The sequence below is a fragment of the Chiloscyllium punctatum genome, chromosome 36, assembly GCF_047496795.1.
Source record: "Chiloscyllium punctatum isolate Juve2018m chromosome 36, sChiPun1.3, whole genome shotgun sequence".
NCBI classification, from domain to species: domain Eukaryota; kingdom Metazoa; phylum Chordata; class Chondrichthyes; order Orectolobiformes; family Hemiscylliidae; genus Chiloscyllium; species Chiloscyllium punctatum.
In genome coordinates, this window is record NC_092774.1 from 61,300,033 (window position 1) to 61,323,192 (window position 23,160).

The 23,160-nt window shown below is 47.1% G+C and overlaps 1 non-coding gene across 1 annotated transcript; it reads left to right on the forward strand.

Moving 5' to 3' along the window:
• Nucleotides 1-20,602: 20,602 nt before the first annotated feature.
• Nucleotides 20,603-20,674, forward strand: trnae-cuc (transfer RNA glutamic acid (anticodon CUC)). The gene has a single exon. It is a non-coding gene; the product is annotated as a tRNA-Glu (tRNA).
• Nucleotides 20,675-23,160: the final 2,486 nt, after the last annotated feature.

Consider the following 23,160-nt stretch of genomic DNA (forward strand, 5'->3'; position numbering starts at 1 on the left):
TAAATCTTCTCTGCACACTCTCCAAAGCTTCCACATCTTTCCTAAAGTGAGGCGACCAGAACTGCACACAGTACTCCAAATGTGGCCTAACCAAAGTCCTGTACAGCTGCAACATCACCTCACGACTCTTGAATTCAATCCCTCTGCTAATGAACGATAATACTCCATAGGCCTTCTTACAAACTCTATCCACCTGAGTGGCAACCTTCAAAGATCTATGTACATAGACCCCAAGATCCCTCTGTTCCTCCACCTGACCAAGAACCCTACCATTAACCCTGTATTCCGCATTCTTATTTGTTCTTCCAAAATGGACAACCTCACACTTGGCAGGGTTGAACTCCATCTGCCACTCCTCAGCCCAGCTCTGCATCATATCTAAGTCCCTCTGCAGCCGACAACAGCCCTCCTCACTGTCCACAACTCCACCTATCTTTGTATCATCTGCAAATTTACTGACCCACCCTTCGACTCCCTCCTCTAAGTCATTAATAAAAATTACAAACAGCAGAGGACCCAGAACTGATCCCTGCGGAACTCCACTTGTAACTGGACGCCATGCTGAATATTTACCATCTACCACCACTCTCTGACTTCGACCGGTTAGCCAGTTTTCTATCCAATTGGCCAAATTCCCTCTATCCCATGCCTCCTGACTTTCCGCATAAGCCTACCATGGGGAACCTTATCAAATGCCTTACTAAAATCCATGTACACTACATCCACTGCTCTACCCTCATCCACATGCTTGGTCACCTCCTCGAAGAATTCAATAAGACTTGTAAGGCAAGACCTACCCTTCACAAATCCGTGCTGGCTGTCCCTAATCAAGCAGTGTCTTTCCAGATACTCGTAAATCCTATCCCTCAGTACCCTTTCCATTACTTTGCCTACCACAGAAGTAAGACTAACTGGCCTGTAATTCCCGGGGTTATCCCTATTCCCTTTTTTGAACAGGGGCACAACATTCGCTACTCTCCAGTCCCCTGGTACCACCCCAGTTGCCAGTGAAGACGAGTTTTCTATCCAATTGGCCAAATTTCCCTCTATCCCATGCCTCCTGACTTTCCGCATAAGCCTACCATGGGGAGCTAAGGTGGGCTGCATGGTCTCAGTCTGTGCTGTCACACATTTCGTGATTCTGAGTGAAATCGGAGTTGGACCAACAGAACGTGGAAAATTTGACAACGGGTATATTCTGCCCAACAGGATATTCCATCACAGCAATGAAGGTGTTTTGACAACATTATTGAAGGTACATGCCACAATGCAGATTCAAAACCGAGTAATCCTTTGAATCACTGAGTAATTTGTTTAGTTATGCAGTTGAGGTGAGCGGAGTTACGCATTGGGAGCCACTCCAGTTGATAGGTCGAAGCCATTTTCTCCTGTGTGACAGTCCCACCAGCACTCCAATTTGCTGTGCTTCCAGTTAGTAGATGCAGATTACTATCCCATACTGATACACGTGCCACGATGACCCATCTGTGGTGATAAGCTTGTGAAGGGCTGAGTGCACTTCTCCTGTTCTCTGTCTGGCTGCTATGATCCGAATCATCAAACCTCTCTTCTCCGAGATAGGAATAAATTGGTGAAGGTGAAACACATCAGTTGCGGAGTGTTCCATGCGCAGGAGGCCCTGCAGTAATTCCCCACGCTGTTTCACACAGCAACATCCTCTCGGTGAGTTACACTTGGCAAAAAAAAAATCGATTGATCCAAATCAGTGTCTGCCATTGGATTTTACTGACACCGTTTATAAAATTCAGGCTCACCGTTAATATGGAGAGAGGCCGTCAGACTGTAGTTTCCGCTCCTTCTGTTGAATAAAGATAATTTTAACTGTGTCCAGTGAGAGGAAAGGACTTGCTGTTGGTGGGAAACATTTCTATCTGAACTCGCGGTCACTCTCCTGATAGATTGAAACATTAAGCTGGGAATCTCTGGATTATGTTGTAAAAATATCGGTATTATGTTATTCACACCGCGCTGTCACCAACTGAACGAAGCGGCTGCCCAGAGGGAGGCGGCTCTGTTTAAATCCCGTGATGAACTGGGGGAGCTGAGCATTTACCTAAACAATGGGCACACCACCTCCCTGACACCGTGTTCACAAATCAAACTGACAGCAAAGCTTCACGTGTGTTCGAAAGTTTCCATAAAGAAGATTTGCCTCAACAGATATCCGGAATGAACGTGCTCCTTTCTTGATTTGAAATGTAAGAAGTCGAAGTCAGTGAGCCTGATGTGATTGGAATACGTAACCTTCTGATGTGGAGTCAGATGCGCTACCCTTGCGCCACAAGCTCACGGATGACCCATCGCTTCTGTTCATGCTTAAGGAAAGTGATCGCACGACAATGATTTTACGTGATTAATAACAGCGGAGATCAACAGTTTATGTCTGTTCTGTCTCTCCCCTCTCTCCTCCTGCCTGTCGAAACAATTTCCAACTCTACCTCAATAAAAAGGTGAAAGAATTGCGGATGCTGTATATCAGAAACAAAAAAAAACAGGAGTTGCCGGTGAACCTTCCACAGAACTGATGGTGATCGGGAAAACTTTGGTTTATTTGCAGGAGATATTGTGGGAGGAAGGCGGATGCAGTAAATGATAGATCAGGATAGAGCCCAAAGCGAGGGAAGAACTGTTGGACAGGAAAGGGAGTTGACAACGATGTGCGTGGGAGGTGAATGGAGACTGTTTGTGGCTAACATTAGGTAGTATGCAATGACAGACTTCGTGATAACAAGGCTTGGTGTGTGTGGAAGGGACGAGGATACTATGGATTTCCCGCCCTAGAATTATTGAATTCGACATTGGGACCAGAGGGATGCCCAACCAGGGAGCCCAACCTCGTTTTACGAAGGTGCTTTTTGAGAAAATTAAATAGGCACTTTCGCATAAGTCATGAAACGCGGGCTCGTCCGCGATTGGAACCAGGGATCTCTCGCACGTCTGCGTCGACGAAGACCCAAAGCGAGAATCATACTGCTAGACCAACGAGCCCCCCGGTTGGCGCGCTGGCGCCCCTGCCCCCGGCCTACCTCTTGAACCAGTTGACATTGAACAGGCTGGGGCTGTTTTCTCTGGAACGTCGGAGGTTGAAGGGTGACTTTATGGAGGTTTACAAAAGTATGAGGGGCATGGATAGGATAAATAGGCAAAGTCTTTTCCCTGGGGTCGGGGAGTCAAGACCTCGAGGGCATAGGTTAAGGGTGAGAGGGGAAAGATATAAAAGAGACCGAAGGGGCAACTGTTTCACGCAGGGGGTGGTGCGTGTATGGAATGAGCTGCCAGAGAAAGTGGCGGAGGCTGGTACAATTGCAACATTTAAGAGGCGTTTGGATGGGTATATGAATAGGAAGGGTTTGGAGATATATGGACTGGGTGCTGGCAGGTGGGACTAGATTGGGGTGGGATATCTGGTCGGCATGGACGGGTTGGACCGAAGGGTCTGTTTCCATGCTGTACATCTCTATGACTGTATGAACAGCTGCTTCGCATTCTGTCTCTCTGCTGCCGTTTGCCCGTCCCCAGGAAACGGGCCCTCTCTACTGGCAGAAAATTAAACCGTTTTCTTTCTAAACTTTTCTCTGACACCGGAGTGACCAGTGACAAGTATTGCCCTCCTCAACATAGGGTACAGAGAACAGAAGAAAACCCCGTAGACCTCCACGAGTGTGTCATCTCAACTCTGCATACTGGGCCTGTGTATCAATGTGAAATATTTACGTCGAAGTTTTTTGGGAAGCAGATCAGAAGGCGAGGTGCACAGCAGTGCGCCGTTCTACGGGAAAGCTGGTAAAGACGACATTGAGTGAATAGGGAAGATGGTTTCCCTTCTGGGTTATGCTCCCATCACGCACCGGCAGACATATCGCCGACAAGCAAATATCAACTCTGTGTAAATTGCAACATTCTGTTTTTACGAACCGTGATTTCACTCAGAAGCACAATTTACCTGCTCCCTCCTGCATATCCTTCCAGGCTCGAACATAACCTTCCAGGTGAAGCAGCACTTTACCTGCACATTTGCCGCAACCTCGTCTAAAGCATTCGCTGCTCAGAGTGTCATTTCCCCAACGGAGCACGAAGTATAAACTGGATGACTGCTTCGCAGAACATCTCAGTTCCGCCCGCAAAAAAAGGCCCTGAGCTTCTATTTTCCTGCCACTTTAACACGCCACCCTGTTCCCGGGCCAACATCTCTGTCTCAGGCTTGCAGCGGTGCTCCAGCAAAGCTCAGCTCCAGACGGAAGAACAACGCCTCATATTCCACTTCAAAACACTACAGCCCTCCGGTCTTCCAGATCGAGTTCCATGACTTTAGGGCCTGAAATCCCCCATGTCCTTGACCCCTACCACACACATACGAGTCCTTGTGATCACATTGTCTGCTATGACACACTACTTATTGTTAGCCACTAACGGTCTCCATTAACAGTTATTCACCCTCTCACACGGATCGTTATTCACTCCTTTGTCCCTCCTATTGTTCTCTCTCTGAGCTGGCGGGAAAGAGAGCAGCGTACACTGGAGACTCTGAGCCAACTGAAACTTGCTCAGTGTGAAATACATTCCACTTTTCTCCAAGAATTGCAAGCAGCAAAGAGTTTGCAGAACATCTGCTTGTCATTCTGTCCCCGGGATGCGGTTTCTGACATGCGGATCGTCTTGTCATTCACGTCGGAACGGACTTGGCGAACGACTGCAGGGAAGGCACGAAACCACAAGGTATGCGTTTCAATGTTATCAGTTCATTGGCATCTCAGAGAAGTGGTTTTGCGATTCAGTTCATAGGAAACCGACGAAGAACAGGAGAAGACCACTCAGACCTCCAAAAGCACGTAATTTGAACGGTGTGAGTTTCGCGACAGTATCGGTATGATACTGGGCATTTAGACACTCAGGAAGTAGTTTGAAAGGCAAGATGCTGAACAGAGTACCCTCAGGGAAGATGGTTTCCCTTCTGGCTTATGCTCCCATCACGCACCGGCAGACATATCGCCGACAAGCATATATTAACTCTGTCTAAATTGCCACATTCTGTTTTTACTCAGAAGCACAATTTACCTGCTCCCTCCTGAATATCCTTCCAGGCTCGAACATACCTTTCTGGTGAAGCAGCACTTTACCTGCACATTTTCCGCAACCTCGTCTACTGCATTCGCTCGTCTTCGTGACTTTAAATCTCTGCCGAATCACTCTTGATCCTTTCAGGCATGGGAGCATTTTCACAGCATTATTTCCTGTTTCTAGGCTCCTACTGACTTGGAAAACTTCGGTTCTCCGAGGAGAGCTGGCCCAATTTTTCAATCTACCTTTATTGCTGACATTCCTCACACACCGCACCACTCACGTGAACCTGTTCAACGCGATCTCCAACCATTTCGCTTCCCTGTTTTCTGCCCCATTCGTACTCCAGGCAGCACAACCACGTTTCACGAATGTGCTTTTTGAGAAAATTAATCGGGCATTTTGGCACAAATCAAGTTAAGAGACGCAGCCTCGTCTGGGATTTGAATCCCCGACCGCACACAAGTCTGCACAGTTAAAGACTCTCTGGGAAAATTATGCCCCTAGACCAACAAGCCAAAGAACGGTTCATTCCTCATCCACCACACACCTCTTGAGCCAGCTGAGACTTGCTTAGTGTGAAATACATTTGACATTGCTCTCAGAATTGCTCGTGACAAAGAGTTTCCAGAACAGCTGCTTCTCATTCTGTCTCCCTGCTGCTGTTTGTCCCGTCCCCAGGAACCGGGCTCCCTCCACTGTTTCGAAGCTTTTCTCTGACACCCGAGTGGCCAGTGACAAGCATTGCCCTCCTCAACATAGGATACAGAGAACAGGAGACCCCTCAGAGGTTGTCAGCTCAACTGTACACATTGGGCCAGTATATCATTGTGAAATATTGATGTCGAAGCTTTTTTGGGAAGCGGATGTGAAGGCAAGGTGCAGAACAGAGCGCCGTTATACGGGAAAGCTGCTAAAGACGACGTTGAATGAATAGGAGACAATGGTTTCTCTTTTGGGTTACGGTCCCAACACGCACCCTTTGTGCCATTCTCCTGCATTGCTCGGCAGTTTTTCCAGAGAAGTATTCAGCTTTTCATCTGGCGTGTGGCAGGCACGTTTGAGAATGACGTCAGAAGATCTTCACTGCTGTCGTGTCATATGCTGTTGTGCCGACATATCGTCGATGTGCAAAAATAAACTCTGTCTAAATTCCCACATTCTGTTTTTCGAACTGTGATTTCGCTCAGAATCACTAATTTTCAAAACTCACAATATTCAAACTTTAACAAAGTGCTCATAGAAATGATTAGTGAACACCTGGAAGAAATTCTTCCAAACGTACCTGGGGAATTTCGCTTTGAGGGGTCTTGAACTTTAAGTGGAAGGAAGAGACGTTTGCCTCGAGGCTGTTTCATGTGGAAATGTGTTCTCCATGTAAACTGGTCGTAGTTGACCATCCCAGTGCTTCCCGATGCAGGGCTGCCTGACCCCCAGGGAGGTTTATTTGTAGCAACTGGAGTGAATCCAGAGAGGGAGCAGATTCTGCAAAGGTGCTCAAATACTTTCTATCTCCCTTTTAGGTATTTTCCTTGTGTATTCCCTCAGTTTGTCACGTATGCAGTTTGCACCCTGGAAAATGATTGCTTTTTTCCTCATGTTCACAATTAAAATTGTAGTTTCTCATGGAACTGAGCCGCATTGAATGGATTGGCATATTGATATATATATGTACACGTATTTAGTTTAAGATTAGATTATATTTGAATGAAGTTTCCTCTAAACACACCTGAGCCTATCTGGCTGCATGAGGGATTTCAGGTTTCTGTGTGCTGGGTATTATGTGATCAGCAGGCATCTGGCAAACTACACGAACTGCCACCTATGTTATGTTCGTTTAAGTGTACTGAAAATGACCACTAATTTTGTGTTTTTTTTTTCGCAGGAAGACGTGCCCGAAAGAAATCTGAAAACAAATGATACATCAACTTCTGACAGAGACGCTTGATTCATTGGGACTTGAATATCAGCAGCCATTCCAATCAAGAAGACATAGTTGCTTTTGTTTGCTTGAGAGATTTTGGACACTAGTGTGGCAGGAAGTATACTGAGACACCGAGTGAGGGAGATTCAGTGTGCTGACTGTGAAAAGTGCTTTACACCATTTACTCAGCTTGGGGGAATCAAAGTCTCATCCCTGACGGTGGGGATAGACTATGTCCTCGTTCTGATTGTAATTTCAAACCCAGACCAACACAAGGAAAGCTCCCCCAATGGGGAAACTGTGGAAATGTGGGGACTGAGGGAAAGGATTCCCTTCCCCATCCGTGTTGGAAACCCACAGATGTCTTCACAGCGGGGAGAGGCCATTCACCAGCTCAGTGTGCAGGAAGGGCTTCAGTCGGATCAGCCATCTGGAGACGCACGAGTGGGTCCACAAGTGAGAGAAGCCATTCACGTGCCCCATGTACGGGAGGGGGTTCACTCAGTCAGCTGCACTGCTGACCCACCAGTGGGTCCACACCGGAGAGAGGCCGTTCACCTGCTGTCAGCACCTGCTCCTCCCACCTGCGGAGGCACCAGCGCGTTCACGTGCCATCGCAGGGGGGATGGAAGGAGCGATGGCCGAGCGCCGCTGACAACCCAGCTCTGGGGAATCCCAGGTTCGAATCCCGTCGCGGCAGATGGCAGAATTGGGATTCGGTCAGTAATCTGAACTTCAGAATCTAAGGATGAAACCATTTTCAGAGGGCAAAAACCCACCTGATTCACTCATGTCCTTTTCAATGATAGAAACTGCCGTTGGGGAATAGGATTCACTCAGTCGTCCCAGCTGCATGCTTTACCCGGCTGTACGAAGGATCCAGTTACAAAGGGACAACTCAACTGACCAATAAAAATAAAAGTGTGGTTGGAGGAGTGGGGGTGAGTGTGTGCACTTTGAGGTTGAGGTGTTTTTGTTTTAAGAAAAGCTACTTTTTGTACGCCTTGTGATGTGGAGATCTGAAGCTGCAACAAAGTTGGGTCGCAGTAAAGGTTACCGGAAATTACAGTCAGGCTTAAACTCTCATTGAAAGCTGGGAGATCCAACAGCTTCTCATTTCTTTCAGCCACCAGCACCGAGTTTCCAATGTCGTGTCTCAGAAGGAACAGTGAATGAGTAGATGGTATTGTTCGAAATTGTAAATTTTTTAGGACTACAGGTTTATTGTTTCATTGGCATTGCAAAGTTTACTGGCAACAGTGGGAGGTGCGTGCTGTATTCACTTGAAACAAAGTTTTAAAATGACAGAAACACCAGGGTAGAGTCCAACAGGTTTGTTTGGAAGCACTAGGTTTTGGAGCGCTGTTCCTTCATCAGCTCGCTGTTGAGTGGGATGGTAAGACACAGAATATATAGTAAAAGATTATAGTGTCATGCAACAGAAATGATATATTGAAGAAACCTGTGAAGTCTTTAATCTTTTAAAATGGGTTGCAGATTTCGGTTCATTAAACTGTAAATCCCAGAATTTCTTTTTAGTAACATTCTCCAGGTAACTTAATGTTTTATAAAGGGAGGTGACACCTCAGGTCAGACAACGCATGAGAGCTGTGAGGTTAGAGTCTGTCTGTATCCCAGTCTTGAGTCAGATTTTTTCTATTTCCAAACATATAATCCTGCAAATGCAATTCACCCCAAAGACTTCTACATGTGAGTGAATTCATGAGACAGAGCGCCTGTGTGTTTGTGCGCGCATGCTGGGTAAAGTGTGTGTGTGATGGAGTATAATTGTGTGAGAAGGTGAGTGCATGAATGAGAGTGTGAGGGGTGTATCAATGTGTGTCTGAGAGAGAGCCTGTCGATCAGAGAGGGTCTGTTCGACCGTGTGAGTACGTGTGTGTGTTGTGTGTGTGTGTGTGTGTGTGTGTGTGAGAGAGAGAGAGAGAGATAGGGTTTGTATGTATTGTGTAGCTGGGTCTCCTGTCGTGAGACATGAATCCAAGGTTTCAGCTGAGGTCATTCTTGTGTGTTCCAAACTTGTTATCAGCCTCTGCTGGGCCACGAGACATGATTTAGCAGTTAAGCAGTTTCCCAACACACACTGGAGAGGGCAAGGTGAAGGGCTTTTGTCTGAAACGTTGATTTTCCTGCTCCTTGGATGTTGCCTGACCTGCTGTGCTTTTTCAACACCACACTCTCGACTCTGATCTCCAGCATCTGCAGTTCTCACTTTCTCCTCATGGGCGAGATGGGATTTGTCTTTTATTCACTCATTCACTCTTACAGCCTATCCTTGGTTGTGGCCCAACTGTGCATCCTGAAGAAGGGCTTATGCCAGAAACGTCGATTCTCCTGTTCCTTGGATGCTTCCTGACCTGCTGCACTTTTCCAGCAACACATTTTCAGCTCTGATCGCCAGCATCTGCAGTCCTCACTTTCTCCTCAGAGAATAGGGGCCCTCAAAGATCAGAAAGCCGGCCTTTGTGTGGAGCCACAGACAATGGGGGAGACACTAAATGAATATTTTGCATCAGTATTTACTGTGGAAAAGAATATGGAAGATATCGACTGAAGGGAAATAGATGGTGACACCTTGCAAAATGTCCAGATTACAGAGAAAGAAGTGCTGGATGTCTTGAAACGGTTAAAGATGGATAAATCCCCAGGACCTGATCAGGTGTAACCAAGAACTCTGTGGGAAGCTAGAGAAGTGATTGCTGGGCCTCTTGCTGAGTTATTTGTATCATCGATAGTCACAGGTGAGGTGCCGGAAGACTGGAGGTTGGCAAATGTGGTGCCACTGTTTAAGAAGGGCGGTAAAGACAGTCCAGGGAACTATAGACCGGTGAGCCTGACCACGGTGGTGGGAAAGTTGTTGTAGGGAATCCTGAGGGGCAGGATGTACATGTATTTGGAAATTCAAGGACTGATTCGGGATCGTCAACATGGCTTTGTGCATCGGAATTCATGTCTCAGAAACTTGATTGAGTTTTTTGAAGAAGTAACAAAGAAGATTGATGAGGGCAGAGCAGTAGATGTGATCTATCTGGGCATCAGTAAGGCGTTCGACAAGATTCCCCATGGGAAATTGATTAGCAAGTTTAGATCTCAGGGAAAACGAGCCATTTGGATACAGAACTGGCTCAAAGGTAGAAGGCAGAGGGTGGTGGTAGAGGGCTGCTTTTTTCCGGCTGGAGGCCTGTGATCAGTGGAGTGCCACAAGGATCAGTGCTGGGCCCTCTGCTTTTTGTCATTTACATAAATGATTTGGATGCGAGTATAAAAGGTAAGTTAGTAAGTTTTCAGATGACACCAAAATTGGAGGTGTAGTGGACAGCAAAGAGGGTTACCTCAGATTACAACAGGATCTGGACCAGATGGGCCAAGGAGCTAAGAAGTGGCAGATGGAGTTTAATTCAAATAAATGTGAGGTGCTGCATTTTGGGAAAGCAAATCTTAGCAGGACTTATACAATTAATCGTCAGGTCCTAGGGAGTGTTGCTGAACACAAAGAGACCTTGGAGTGCAGGTTCATAGCTCCTTAAAATTGGAGTCGCAGGTAGACAGTATAGTGAAGAAGGCGTTTGGTATGCTTTACTTTATTGGTCAGTGTATTGAGTATAGCATTTGGGCGGTCATGTTGCGGCTGTACAGGGCATTGGTTAGGCCACTGTTGGAATATTGCGTGCAATTCTGGTCTCCTTCCTGTCGGAAAGATGTTGTGAAACTTGAAAGGGTTCAGAAAGATTTACAAGGATATTGCCAGGGTTGGAGGGAGAGGCTGAACAGACTGGGGCTGTTTTCCCTGGCGCATCAGAGGCTGAGTGGTGACCTTATAGATGTTTACAAAATTATGAGGGGCATGGATAGAATAAATAGGCAAAGGTTTTTCTCTGGGATCGGGGAGTTCAGAACTAGAGGGCATAGGTTTAGGGTGAGAGGGGAAAGATAGAAATGAGAGCGAAGGAGCAACTGAATCACGCAGAGGGTGGTACGTGTATGGAATGAGCTGCCAGAGGAAACGGTGGAGGCTGGTACAATTGCCACATTTAAGAGGCATTTGGATGGGAATATGAATAGGAAGAGTTTGGAGGGATATGGGCTGGGTGCTGGCAGGTGGGACTAGATTGGGTTGTGATATCTGGTCGGCATGGATGGGTTAGACTAAAGGGTCTGTTTCCATGCTGGACATCTCTGTGACTGTATGATTTTGTTTGGCAGCTCAACGTTTGTATATCTATTCCCCAGGGTGGAGGAAGTCCAAAACTGGAGGTGTTTAGGCTGAGAGGGAAAAGGTTTAAAAGGGACCAAACGGGGTAACTTTTTCACGCAGAGCGTGACATGCGTTTGGAATAAGCTGCCAGAAGCAGTGGTCGAGGCTGGTAGGATTACAACATTTAAAAGGCATCTGGATGGAGGTATGAATAGGAAGGGCTGAGAGAGATATGGGCCAAATGCTGGCAAATGGATCACTAGGTTAATTTAGGAAATGTTGTCGGCGTGGATCGAAAGGTTTGTTTCTGTTCTCTGCAACTCTATGACTGTATTTCTACATATTCTGAACCAATTTCACAAGACTAGGAATAGGCCATTCCAAGTTTACAGGCTGTCCTCAATTGTGGCCTAACTGCGCAGATTTCAATGCAAGTTTCAGAAAGATGTCTGGAGCATTTTTTTAAACATTTGAATGTGCTTTCAGACATTACTGATGTTTCTGAATACATCATTTTAGGTATTCTCGATGTTAAAGGTTAGCCATTTCTCACGCTTCCCTTCCCCACCCCCACCCCAGGTCGCCATCACCATCCATTCTCTCTCTCTATCATTAGAAGGGGTTGATACAGCGATCAAAGAGGGCTCGAGGCACGAGAAAGGACGGGGGAGAGTACTCAGAGAGAGATTTGACCGGGGGCGCAGAGACTGGGGGAAGAGAAAGAGGGAAAATGGGCAGGAGAGCAGAGCATCGGGGGTAGAGAATGCATGGGGGTACACAGGGTGGGAGCAGAGAGAGAGAATGTGGTGAAGAGGATTGGGGAGGAGAGAGAGAATGCGGAGTTGCAGAGTGTGAAGTGAAAGAAATTGGTTGCAGAGTGTGGGGAGAGAGAATGGACGGGGCAGTGGGTGGGGAGAAAATGGACGGCGGCCTGTGGTGGGAGAGAATGGACGGGGGCAATGGGTGGGGAGAGATTGGACGAGGAGCAGTGGATCAGGACAGAATGGACACGGGGCAGTGGGTGGGGAGAGAATGGACAGGGGTCAATGGGTGGGGAGATAATGGACCGGGGAAGTGGGTGGGGAGAGAAAGGACGGGGGAAGTGGGTGGGGAGAGAATGGACGGGGCAAAGGTTGGGCTGAGAATGGACGGGGTAGAGGGTGGAGAAAGAGAGCAACAATGAATGGCGGGAGAATGTGGGGGAGAGAAGGAATGGATGGGGGCAGCGTGTGGGAGGTGAGAGAAAATGAGTGTAAGGGAAGGGACTGGATTGGGGGAGGCAGAGGGTGGAGCGATAAAGGGAATGGATGGGGACAGAGGGTGGATGAGGGACTGGACAGAGGGCAGAGGGTGCAGAGATAGAATGGACGGGGTGGGGAGAGTGGCATGTGTGGGAGAGAGAGAGAAGGGACTGGTAGGTAAGGGTAGAGAGAGAGAATGGACAGGGGATGCTATGGGTGGCGGTGAGGGAATGGACATGGGACGCGATGGGGATGATTGGATGGGGAGGTGAGAATGCATCCCACCCACTCCCAGCATCCCCTTCTCTGCACATGTGCACTGCAGACCTTTCTGAATGAGACGAGAGACGAGTCTGGAACACTGTGTAAGTGCAGTCACCCTTACATCCTGGCATCAGCAAACCACTGCCTTTCTGTTTTAAAAACTAAATAAAGATGTGGGCTATATACTAAGGATGGCGAGATGTGGCTGAGAAACTGAACAGAGGGTCAGCACTTTCAGGAGAGGGGAGCTGGGGGAAGGCAGGAAATGGAAGGATGAATTTGGGTTGGAATCCATTGAAAGGTTTAGGAATTGAGAGACAGAGATTTCGGGTAGAAGAAAGAGAAGGCTGTTCAATGCAAACCAAAATTCTCTCATCATATTTTCTGCCCTGCACTGACAGCAGTGATCTGTTTTCTCAAGTTATTAGAAGAGGAGGATTTGCTTTTCAGGCATGGACAAGAAATTTAGTCAGGGCCTGAATATCAGCAGTGTTTGAATCCAGGAGGGGAAATGTTTGTCTGCTGGAAATGATTTCAAATATCAACATGCATTGAGAATCCCCGTGAATACACGCAGCCTGCGTGGGAGAACTCAAGGGTTCTAATTGCTGAGAGAACTTTAATTTTTCAGCGAAATGTGGACCAGTGTTCAATTATGTTGAATGACACTATAATGTTTTTGCGATATATTCTGCATCTTTTGATTCCACACCACAGCTACCTGAAGAAGGAGCAGCACTTCGAAACCTAGTGCTTCCAAATAAACCTGTTCGAATATACCCTGGTGTTTGTGAGATTTTAAAACTTTGTTTCCAGTGAATACAGCCCAAACCTCCCACTGTTGCCAGTAAACTTTGCAATGCCAATGAAACAATGAACCTGAAGTCCTGAAAAAATATACAATTTGTAACAATATTAGCTACTCATTCACTGGTCCTTCTGAGACATGACATTAGTGCTGGAGGCTGAAAGAAATGAGCAGCTTTAAAACAAAAACCTGTTGGACCTCACAGAGTCTAAGCCGGGCGGTAAGTTCAGGTAACCTTTACTACGACTCTATTTTGTTACAGCTTCAGATTTCCCCAGGGAAAAGGCCTAAAAAAAATAGTTTTTAAAGAAAACAACTCCAGATCATATTGCACCCACTCCCCCACCCCACTTTCTTTGTTGGTCAGCTGAGTTGTCCGTTTGTTACTGGATTCCCTGGTACAGCCGGGTAAAACATGCAGCTGGGATGACTGAGTGAACCCTTTCCCGCAATGGCAGTTTCCTTCACTAAAAAGGACATGAGTGAATCAGATGGTGTTTTTCCCCCGAAAAGTGGTTTCATTCTTAGATTATGAAGTCGAAGATTATGGACCGAATTCCAATTCTGCAATCTACCGCAGTGGGATTCGAACATGAGACGCCCCAGTGCTGGGTTGATCGTCGCACTCGGCCATTGCTCCATCAATCCTCTTGCATTGGCACGTAAACTCGATGGTGCCTCCTCAGGTGGGAGAAGCAGGTGAAACCCTTTTGGAACTGACAGCAGGTGAATGGCCTCTCTCCAGTGTGGACCCACTGGTGGGTCAGCAGTGCAGCTGACTGAGTGAACTCTCCCCTGCACATGGGGCACGTGAATGGCTTCTCTCTGACTGAACCCCTTCCTGCACACTGAGCAGGTGACGGCCTCACCCCGTTGTGAATGCGTCTGTGGTTTCCAGCACGGATGGGGAATGGAATCCTTTCCCACAGTCCCCACATTTCCACGGTTTCCTCATGGGGTGGCGCTTTCCTTGTGTTGCTCTGGGTTCGAAATTACAAACAGAGCGGGGACATAGTCTTTCCCACAGTGAGGGGTGTGATTTTAATTCCCCAAGCTGAGTAAATGGTTTGAAGCACTTTTCACAGTCAGCGCACTGAATCTTCCTCACTCGGTGTCTCAGTATTCTTTCTGCCACACCAGTGTCCAAAGTGTCTCAAGCAGACTAAAGCAAACATATCTTCTCGATTGGAATGGCTGCTGATATTCAAGTCCCAATGAATCAAGTGGCTCTGTCAGAAGTTGATGGATCATTTGCTTTCAGATTTCTTTCTGCACATCTTCCTGCAAAATAAATCACAAAAAAGTGATCACTGTCAGCACAGTTAAATGAACATAACAAAGGTGGCAATTCCTGTAAATTGCCAGATGCCTGCTGATCACATATTACCCGGCACACAGAAACCTTAAAACCCTCATGCATTAAAATAGGCTTAGGTGTGTTTCGAGGGAAACTTCAAAACATGGAATAAACTGCCTACAAAGATGCTGGAAATGGAACTGAATCAAGGTTATAAAAATGAAATGTCAAGGCTGCTTGAGAAAAGAAAGCCAGTAAACTTGCTAAATGACTTCCTGTCTTCGGATTAAATCAAAATGATGAAAAAGGACGTAATTCCATTACTACATGAAAACGTGAATAATAATTGCAAACAAACTGTTACAACAGCCAACAATATCACAGATACACCATATGAAGCAATGCGTTTGAGGCAGTACGGTGGCTTAGTGGTTAGCGCTGCTGCCTCGCAGCACCGGGGTCCCAGGTTGTGCTCCAGCCTCTGACAACTGCCTGTGTGGAGTTTGAACATTCTCCTTGTGTCTGCGTGGGTTTCTTCCGGGTGCTCCGGTTTCCTCCCACAGGTCAGGTGAATTGGCCATGCTAAATTGCCCATAGTGTTAGGTGCATTAATTATAAAGAAATGGTGGGTTACCCTTCGCAGGGTTGGCGTGGACGAGCTGGGCCGAAGGACCTGTTTCCACACTGTAGAGAATCTAATTTAACCTAGATTTTTTATATATAATATACATATATATATCAACATGACAATCCTTTCAATGCGGCTCAGTCCCATGAGAAACTACACTTTTAATTATGAACATGAGGAAAGAAGCAATCATTTTCCATGGTGCAAACTGCAGACGTGACGTACTGAGGGAATACACAAGGAAAATACCGATAAGAGAGAAAAAAAGTATTTGAGCACCTTTGCAGAGTCTGCTCCCTCTCTGGATTCACTCCAGTTGCTACGAGTAAACCTCACTGTGGGCCAGGCAGCCCTGCATCAGGAAGCACTGGGATGGTCAACTACGACCAGTTTACATGGAGAACACATCTCCACATTAAACAGCCTCGAGGCAAACTTCCATTCCTTTTACTTAAAGTTCAAAACCCCTCAAAGCGAAATTCTCCAGGTAAATTTGGAAGAATTTCTTCTCGATGTTCGCTAATTGTTCCTATGAGCACTTTGTTAACGATTGAACTTTGCGAGTTTTGAACATTTTTGATTCTGAGTGAAATCACAGATCGAAAAACAGAATGTGGGAATTTAGACAGTTTATTTTTCAACATCGGCGATATGTCTCCACAACAGCATATGACACGACATCAGTGAACCTCTTCTGACGTCATTCTCAAACGTGCATGCCACACGCCAGATGAAAAGCTGAAGACTTATCTGGAAAAGCTGACGTGCAATGCAGGAGAATGGCACAACGGGTGCGTGTTGGGACCATAACCCAGCTGAGAAACCATTCTCTCCCACCAGCACAGCATCTTTCTATCTTTCCGAAAACAGAACTTTGGAGCAAGTTTACAATCAAAGCTGTTCATAATCCCCGTATTAACGTAATTGACACCTCTCACCCCAAGGCTTTCAGCGAGAGAGAGAGACAGCAGAAGAGCGAATGGACTCTGCCCTCCCTCCACAACAACGTGCAAGTAGAAACAAAATGGTTTAATTATACGCCAGTGGAGATTGCCCAGTTCCTGTGGATGAGACAAACATCAGTGCTCCGGAGACAGAATGACAAGCAAATGTTCTGGAAACTCTTTGCTGCTTGCAATTCTTGAAACAATTTGGAATGTATTTCACTCTGAGAAAGTTTCAGCTGCCTCAGAGTCTCCAATGTACATTGCTCTGTTTGCCGTCAGCTCAGAGAGAGACCAATAGGAAGGACATAGGAGTGAATAACGATCTGCGTGGGAGGGTGAACAACTGTTAATGGAGACTGTTAGTAGCTAACAATAAGTAGTATGTCACAGCAGACTATGAGATAACACGGAGTCGTGTGTTTGTGTGTGTGTGGTAGGAGTCAAAGACATGGGGGAGTTCAGGCCCTAAAGTTATGGAACTCGATATTGAAGACCGGAGGGCAGTAGGGGCTCCAAGTGGAAAATGAGGTGTTGCTCTTCCATCTGGAGCTGGAACACTGCTGCAAACCTGAGACAGAGATGTTGGTCAGGGAACAGGGTGATGTGTTAAAGTGGCAGGCATCCGGAAGGTCAGGGCCTTTTTTGCGACAGAGCCGAAATGTTCTGCAAAGAGTCACCCAGTTTATGCTTCATGCTACATTGGAGAAACGACACTGTGCGAGCAGTGAATGCAGTAGACTAGGTTGTGGCAAAAGTACTGGTAAAGTGCTGCTTCATCTGGCAGGTATATTTGAGTCCTTGGTTATTCAAGAGGGAGCAGGTAAATGGGCAAGTGTTACACATTTGGCGGTTACAGGGGAAAGTGCCTTGGGACAATGGGAGATGGATGCCTTGGGACTATTGGGACTATGGGAGATGATGAAAGTGAAGAAAGAGTGGACTGAGGTATAACACCTGCCCATTTACCTCCTCCCACATATAAATCCCTGAAGTTTGAAGAAAGTTCCGTTGAATGATTCAGTACCACGTGACCCATGAACTGATTTATAATCATTTTCCCGGACCAGCATCATTATTGAGTCACAACAGCTGCAGGCCATCGCTGGGGGCTTGCCTTATGACTTCACGGTGCGGCCGGAAGCGCCGGGAACAGTTTAGGAAAGAGACCGCCCGGTGGGTCAGGCAGCCCTGCATCGGGAAGCATTGGCCAACCACTTTCAGTTAACGTGGGGAACACATGTCCACATTCAACAGCCTCTTTCTAATTTAAGATCAAGATCCTCCAAACCGAAATGATCCAGCTAAGTTTGGAAGAATTTCTTCCAGGTTTTCGCAAATTATTTCAGTGAGGACGTTGTTAAAGTTTGAACGTTGAAAGTTTTCAAATTTCAGCGAAATTGCAGTTCCTGCACATCAGGCATTCAAACCTCTTCTCGGCTCCGGGCCAATCCGAAAGCTCGGGAACAGGCTAAAACACTGAAAGATTCGAAGGCGATGGCCCCAGTGTAGGAGAGCTAGTTCCTAGTGACATGGATGTGCCTGCAGAGGATGAGATCGGACTGTCCCTATGTCTCCACAATGTATGTCCCAGGCTTTATTATGGGAAAATAAAACTGATGGCTCGGCAAACTGAATTACGTATTAATTCAGTACTAGCTTCCTTGAAGAGATTGTGGACGCTACCCAAATGCCTGTCATTGTGGTGCTTTTTGTCAGCGTGCTTGGCTATTAAGTGCAAGGTTGGTGTTTTGAAACCACCCAAGGTGATTTCACTCCGACTGCTTTCTTAGCTGCAAAGTAGCGTCTATTTAATTGGGTCAGGAAAATGTTTCCCAAACGGAAATCGTCTCCACTGAGGAAATACAAAGGGGTTTCTGAACTGATTCAATGTCCAACGTCAAGGAGTGCGGATACTGAGAATCCGAGACAGAAAGAGAACCTGCTGGAGAAACTCAGCAGGTTTGGTAGTACCTGTGGGAGAAGGCAAAGTTCAGAAGAAGGTATGAAATCTTGTCTCTTCTTCTCTTTCCACAGATGCTGCCTGACCTGCTGAGTTGCTCCTGCAATTTCAGTTTTTGTTTTAACTGAAAGCCCATTTCATCTTTCGGGATGAAACACCTAGACTTGCCAAATGCAAATATTCAACCGTATCGAAACCTGTGAAGTGTATGGATTCAAAAAACTCAGCAGTGATTTACTTTTTCTAAGCTCCACAAGCAGAGAGACCTGGGAAATGAAGCTGTCAGTGTGGTTCTGTACTGGTGGACCGAGTGGTTAATGCGATGGACTTGAGATCCATTGCGGTTTCCCCACGCAGGTGTGAACCCTGCCGACTGCAGTTGAGAAATGTCGTCAAAAACATAGGGAGACTGTTCCCCGGTTTCTTATTTAAGATTCAAATCAGTGGAGTTGGGAAATATTTCACTCACATTGGTAACGATGAGAATCTGCAACCCACTGTCTGTCAGGATGGAACAAGCAGATATCAGCGGAAATCGTGATCGAAATGAAGCAGGCACCTGAAGACAAGGGTGTTTCCTTTGCCAGTGAAAGATACTGCTTCACAAAGTTGGGCCTGTGGAAGGGAATCTGTGACAGTGATTATCTTTGGTTGTTCACATTGTGAATGTTCCCATTGCTGCTCATGTCCGTGTTAACGTCAGAGCTCTGAACATGGTGGCGTTCGGTACTCTCAGGACCATGGGGGCAATGGATGACGTATCTGACTCCACCTACTTGTTTCAAATGCAGCTCACAGCTTCTTCACACATCCCAATTAATCTTCCTCATTGTCCTGAAATCGGCGTATTGGCACAATTCCTAATGTGCAGGAATGAGAATCTTTTCACTGTCTCGTGTCAGTAAATGTCCCTGAGAACATCAGAGTCAAGTCACAGCGCCGTCAGAGGAGGGGAAGCTGAAAGACCCCACACACTGGTCACGGGCACATTTCACTTTCCCCAACACACCACCCCAACCACTGCGGCTCTTGGGAGTGGAAAGGGAACAAACACCAAAACCCAGTCTCAGCTTTGTAAATCTTCAGGAAATAAGAAAACTGTCCATCCCTTCGGGTCTTCCATCCTGGGCTGACAGCGTTGATTTTAAATGGCTGTCCTGTCAGTGCCGATTCGTTTTGGCTGAAAAAAAAATTCCTTATCTCATCCCAGCATTTCTTGCCACAGAGACCTGTGTGGCAGAGTTCATGTATATGTTTCCTTGTATGGTATTTTGTAAATAAGAAACTTTTCCGGTTGTTTGTATCGGGTATTTCAGGTTCATTAGCCGCTGTTTAAATGTGTTGGTAAATTTGTGGGCTACCATGATGCTGAGAGGGTTGAGTTGTCTGGACATCATTTCCCAGATGTCTTTAATGTAAAGTAATGTGGCTAGGGTTTCTACAGACGTTGTGTCTGCTTGTGTCAGTATGTTGATGTGAAATCGGCACATTGGGTTTATTGGGTAGGCAAAAGTGAGGACTGCAGATGCTGGAAACCAGAGTTTAGATCAGATTGATGCTGGAAAAGCACACCAGGTCAGACAGCTTCCGAGGAGCAGGAAAATCGACGTTTCGGGCAAAAGCCCTTCATCAGGAATAGAGGCAGGACCTCTCCAGGGTGGAGCGATAAATTGGGGGTGGGGTGTGCTGGGCCGAAGGTAGCAAAATGTATAATAGGTGAATGGGGATGGGGATGGAGGTGACAGATCAGAGAGGAGGATGGAGCGGATAGGTGGGAAGGGAGATTGGCAGGTCGGCGAGGTCATGAGGACAGCGCTGAGCTGGAAGGTTGGAATTGAGGTAAGGTGGAGGGGAAATGAGGAAACTGATGAAGTTCACATTGATGGCTTGGGGTTGAATTTACCCCAAGCGGAAGATGAGACGTTCATCCTCCAGGCATCGGGTGGGGAGGGAGCGGCGATGGAGGAGGCCCAGGAACTGCATGTCCTCGGCAGAGTGGGAGGGGGTTTGAAATGTTGGGCCATAGGGCGATGGGGTTGATTGGTGCCGGTGTCCTAGAGATGTTCCCTCAAGCGCTGTGACTTGACTCTGCGAGGACTCTCCAGTCTCCCCAATGTAGAGGAGACCGGATCGGGAGCAATGGATAAAAGAAATGACAAAGCCTTCGACCGACCACGGCCCGGATTCGATTTCCGGGTAGGGAAGTAATTTTTAGTAGAGCTATCAGGCGACCTCTTCATCTCCCCGGTCGTCTAATGGTTAGGATTCGGCGCTCTCACCGCCGCGGCCCGGGTTCGATTCCCGGTCAGGGAAGCTGTTTTCAGGAGGTTTAAGGGCTACCCGTTCTTCGACAATGGTCTGTAGAGTTTTTTTATTGGTCTTCGTAGTTCCTGGGTGCGGCAGTGTGTAGTGGCTCGTTGAAATAATGTCCTGATGCAGATTTGTTTGTATGTGTAGTGGTGATTGCTTCTGTAGTTAAGTTCTTGGTTCGCGTGCGTTGTTTTCCTGTAGACGCTGTTTTGAATTTACCATTGACTGTTCGCTGTACTGTGACATCTAGAAATGGCACTTTGTTGTTGTTCTCTTTTGTGAAATTTATGCCAGTAAGGATATTGTTGATGGTGTTCTAGGTTTCCTCTAATTCGTTTCATTTTTTTGATGACAAATGTGTCATCGCTGTAGGGGACTCAAAGTTTGGGTTGGATCATTGGAAGGGCTATTTGTTCGAGTCTCTGCATTATTGCTTCTGCTAGGAATTCTGATGTTGCCGGTGGTATCATGGGTATTTCGTTGATTTGTTTGTAGGGCTTGTTATTGAATATGAAGTGGGTGATAAGGCACAGATCCACGAGCTTGACAGTGTTATCTATGCTGATGAAGTTGGTGCTGTGTTTGTGTCTTTGGTTCTTCGAGTAGTGTCTTCAGTTTTCTTTGGCCACGTTGATGTTAATGGATTGAACAGGGCTGTTATATCAAAGGACAACATTATTCCATCCTCTTCTATCTTAGTGTCTTTGGTGTTCAGGAATTCTTGGATGGAGTAAATGGAGTGGAGTGAATCTTCCACTTGGTGTTTTAGTCCTCAGTGTAGGCCTTTGACAAGTCTGTATATTGGTGTTCCAAGTCGTGAGACTATGGTCTAAGTGGGGGCTCCTGGTTTGAAGGGGAGGAGAACAACAACAAAGTGCCATTCCTAGATGTCACAGTAGAGCGAACAGTCAATGGGGAACTTCAAACTAGCATCTACAGAAAAACAACACACACAAACCAAATACTTAACCACAGAAGCAATCATCCCAACACCCACAAACGAAGCTGCATCAGGACATTATTTCAACGAGCCACGACACACTGCAGCACAGAGAAACTACGAAGAGCACAAGAGAAATACGTATACAGTGTATTTAAGGAGAACGGCTACCCAATAAACCCAGTCCGCTGGTTTCTCATTGATGCTTTCAAGCTGACTCTCAAAAATTCGGTTTATCCCTCCATCCTTTCCTGTTTGTTTTGTGTGGGTTTTGAAAGCTCTGACTGAGAATTGGAGTTTGGAGGTTATGTTGTGGCTGTACAGGACATTGGTTAGATCACTTTTGGAATATTGTGTACAATTCTGGTCTCCCTCCTATCACACGGATATTGTGAAATTTGAGAGGGTTCTGAAGCACCACTTGGTCCACAGAGATGAAGACGCCCTTCTGCTGCCCTGAGTGTGGGAAGGCCTTCAGTGATTCCTCTGTCCTGCTGACGCACCAGTTGGTCCACACCAGGGAAGGCTGTTCTCCGGCCCCAAGTGCGAGATGGCCTTCTGCAGTTCTTCCCACCTGCTGAGACACCAGTGGGTCCACACTGAGGAGGGGCCGTTCTTCTGCCCCGAGTGCAGGAAGGGCATTGCTCTTTCCTCCGACCTGCTGGCCCATTGGTGGGTCCACATGGGGGAGAGGTCGTTCAGTTGCCTAAGTGCAGGAAAGCCTTCAGCAATTCCTCAGCCCTGCTGATGCACCAGTCCGTCCACACCGGGGAGAAGCCTTTCTCCTGCCCGAGTGTGGAAAGGGCTTTACCCGCTCCTCCACACTGCTGAAGCACCAGCTGGTTCACATGGGGGAATGGGGGGGTGGAGGGGGGAGGCCTTTCGGCTGCCCTGAATGCTGGAAATCCTCAGCAATTCCTCCGCCCTGCTGAAGCACCAGTGTGTCCACACGGGGGAGAGGCCCTTCAGCTGGCCCGAGTGTGGGAAGAGGTTCATGTTTTCCTGCAACTCGCGGAAGCACCAGCGGGGGCACCAGCGCTCCCAGCAATCAGATCCCACCAGTGACGCTGCCTTTAGTCATCCCCCAGGACTGAACCTCCTGCCAGATCTGACAGTGGGTGCAGTGGGAGAGTAGGTGGGCTGTTTTCGTTTTCTGCTGGACTGCAATTGCCTCCCCCACCCCCCGAAACCACAACCTCATGGTGGCTCAGGGTTAGCACTGCTGCCTCATGGCACCAGGAACCCAGGAATACTTCTACCCTTGGAGGTCTGTGTGCAATTTATGTAGGTAAGGAAAATGGATCTGAGTAGGTTGCCCTTCGGAGAATCAGTGCAGATGTGTTGGGCTGAAGGACCTGTTTCCACTCTGGAGGAGTTCAACCATTATATGAGCTTTGTTTTCATTGGAAGCTGCTGCTCATTGAGCCAGGGACTGCGCATTGCCAAATGAAATGATCCAGAGAAACCTAAGACCGCAAGACCATCGGAGCTGAAGTTCGGCCATTCGGCCCGTCGAGTCGACTCTGCCATTCGTTAGTGACAAAGTCGT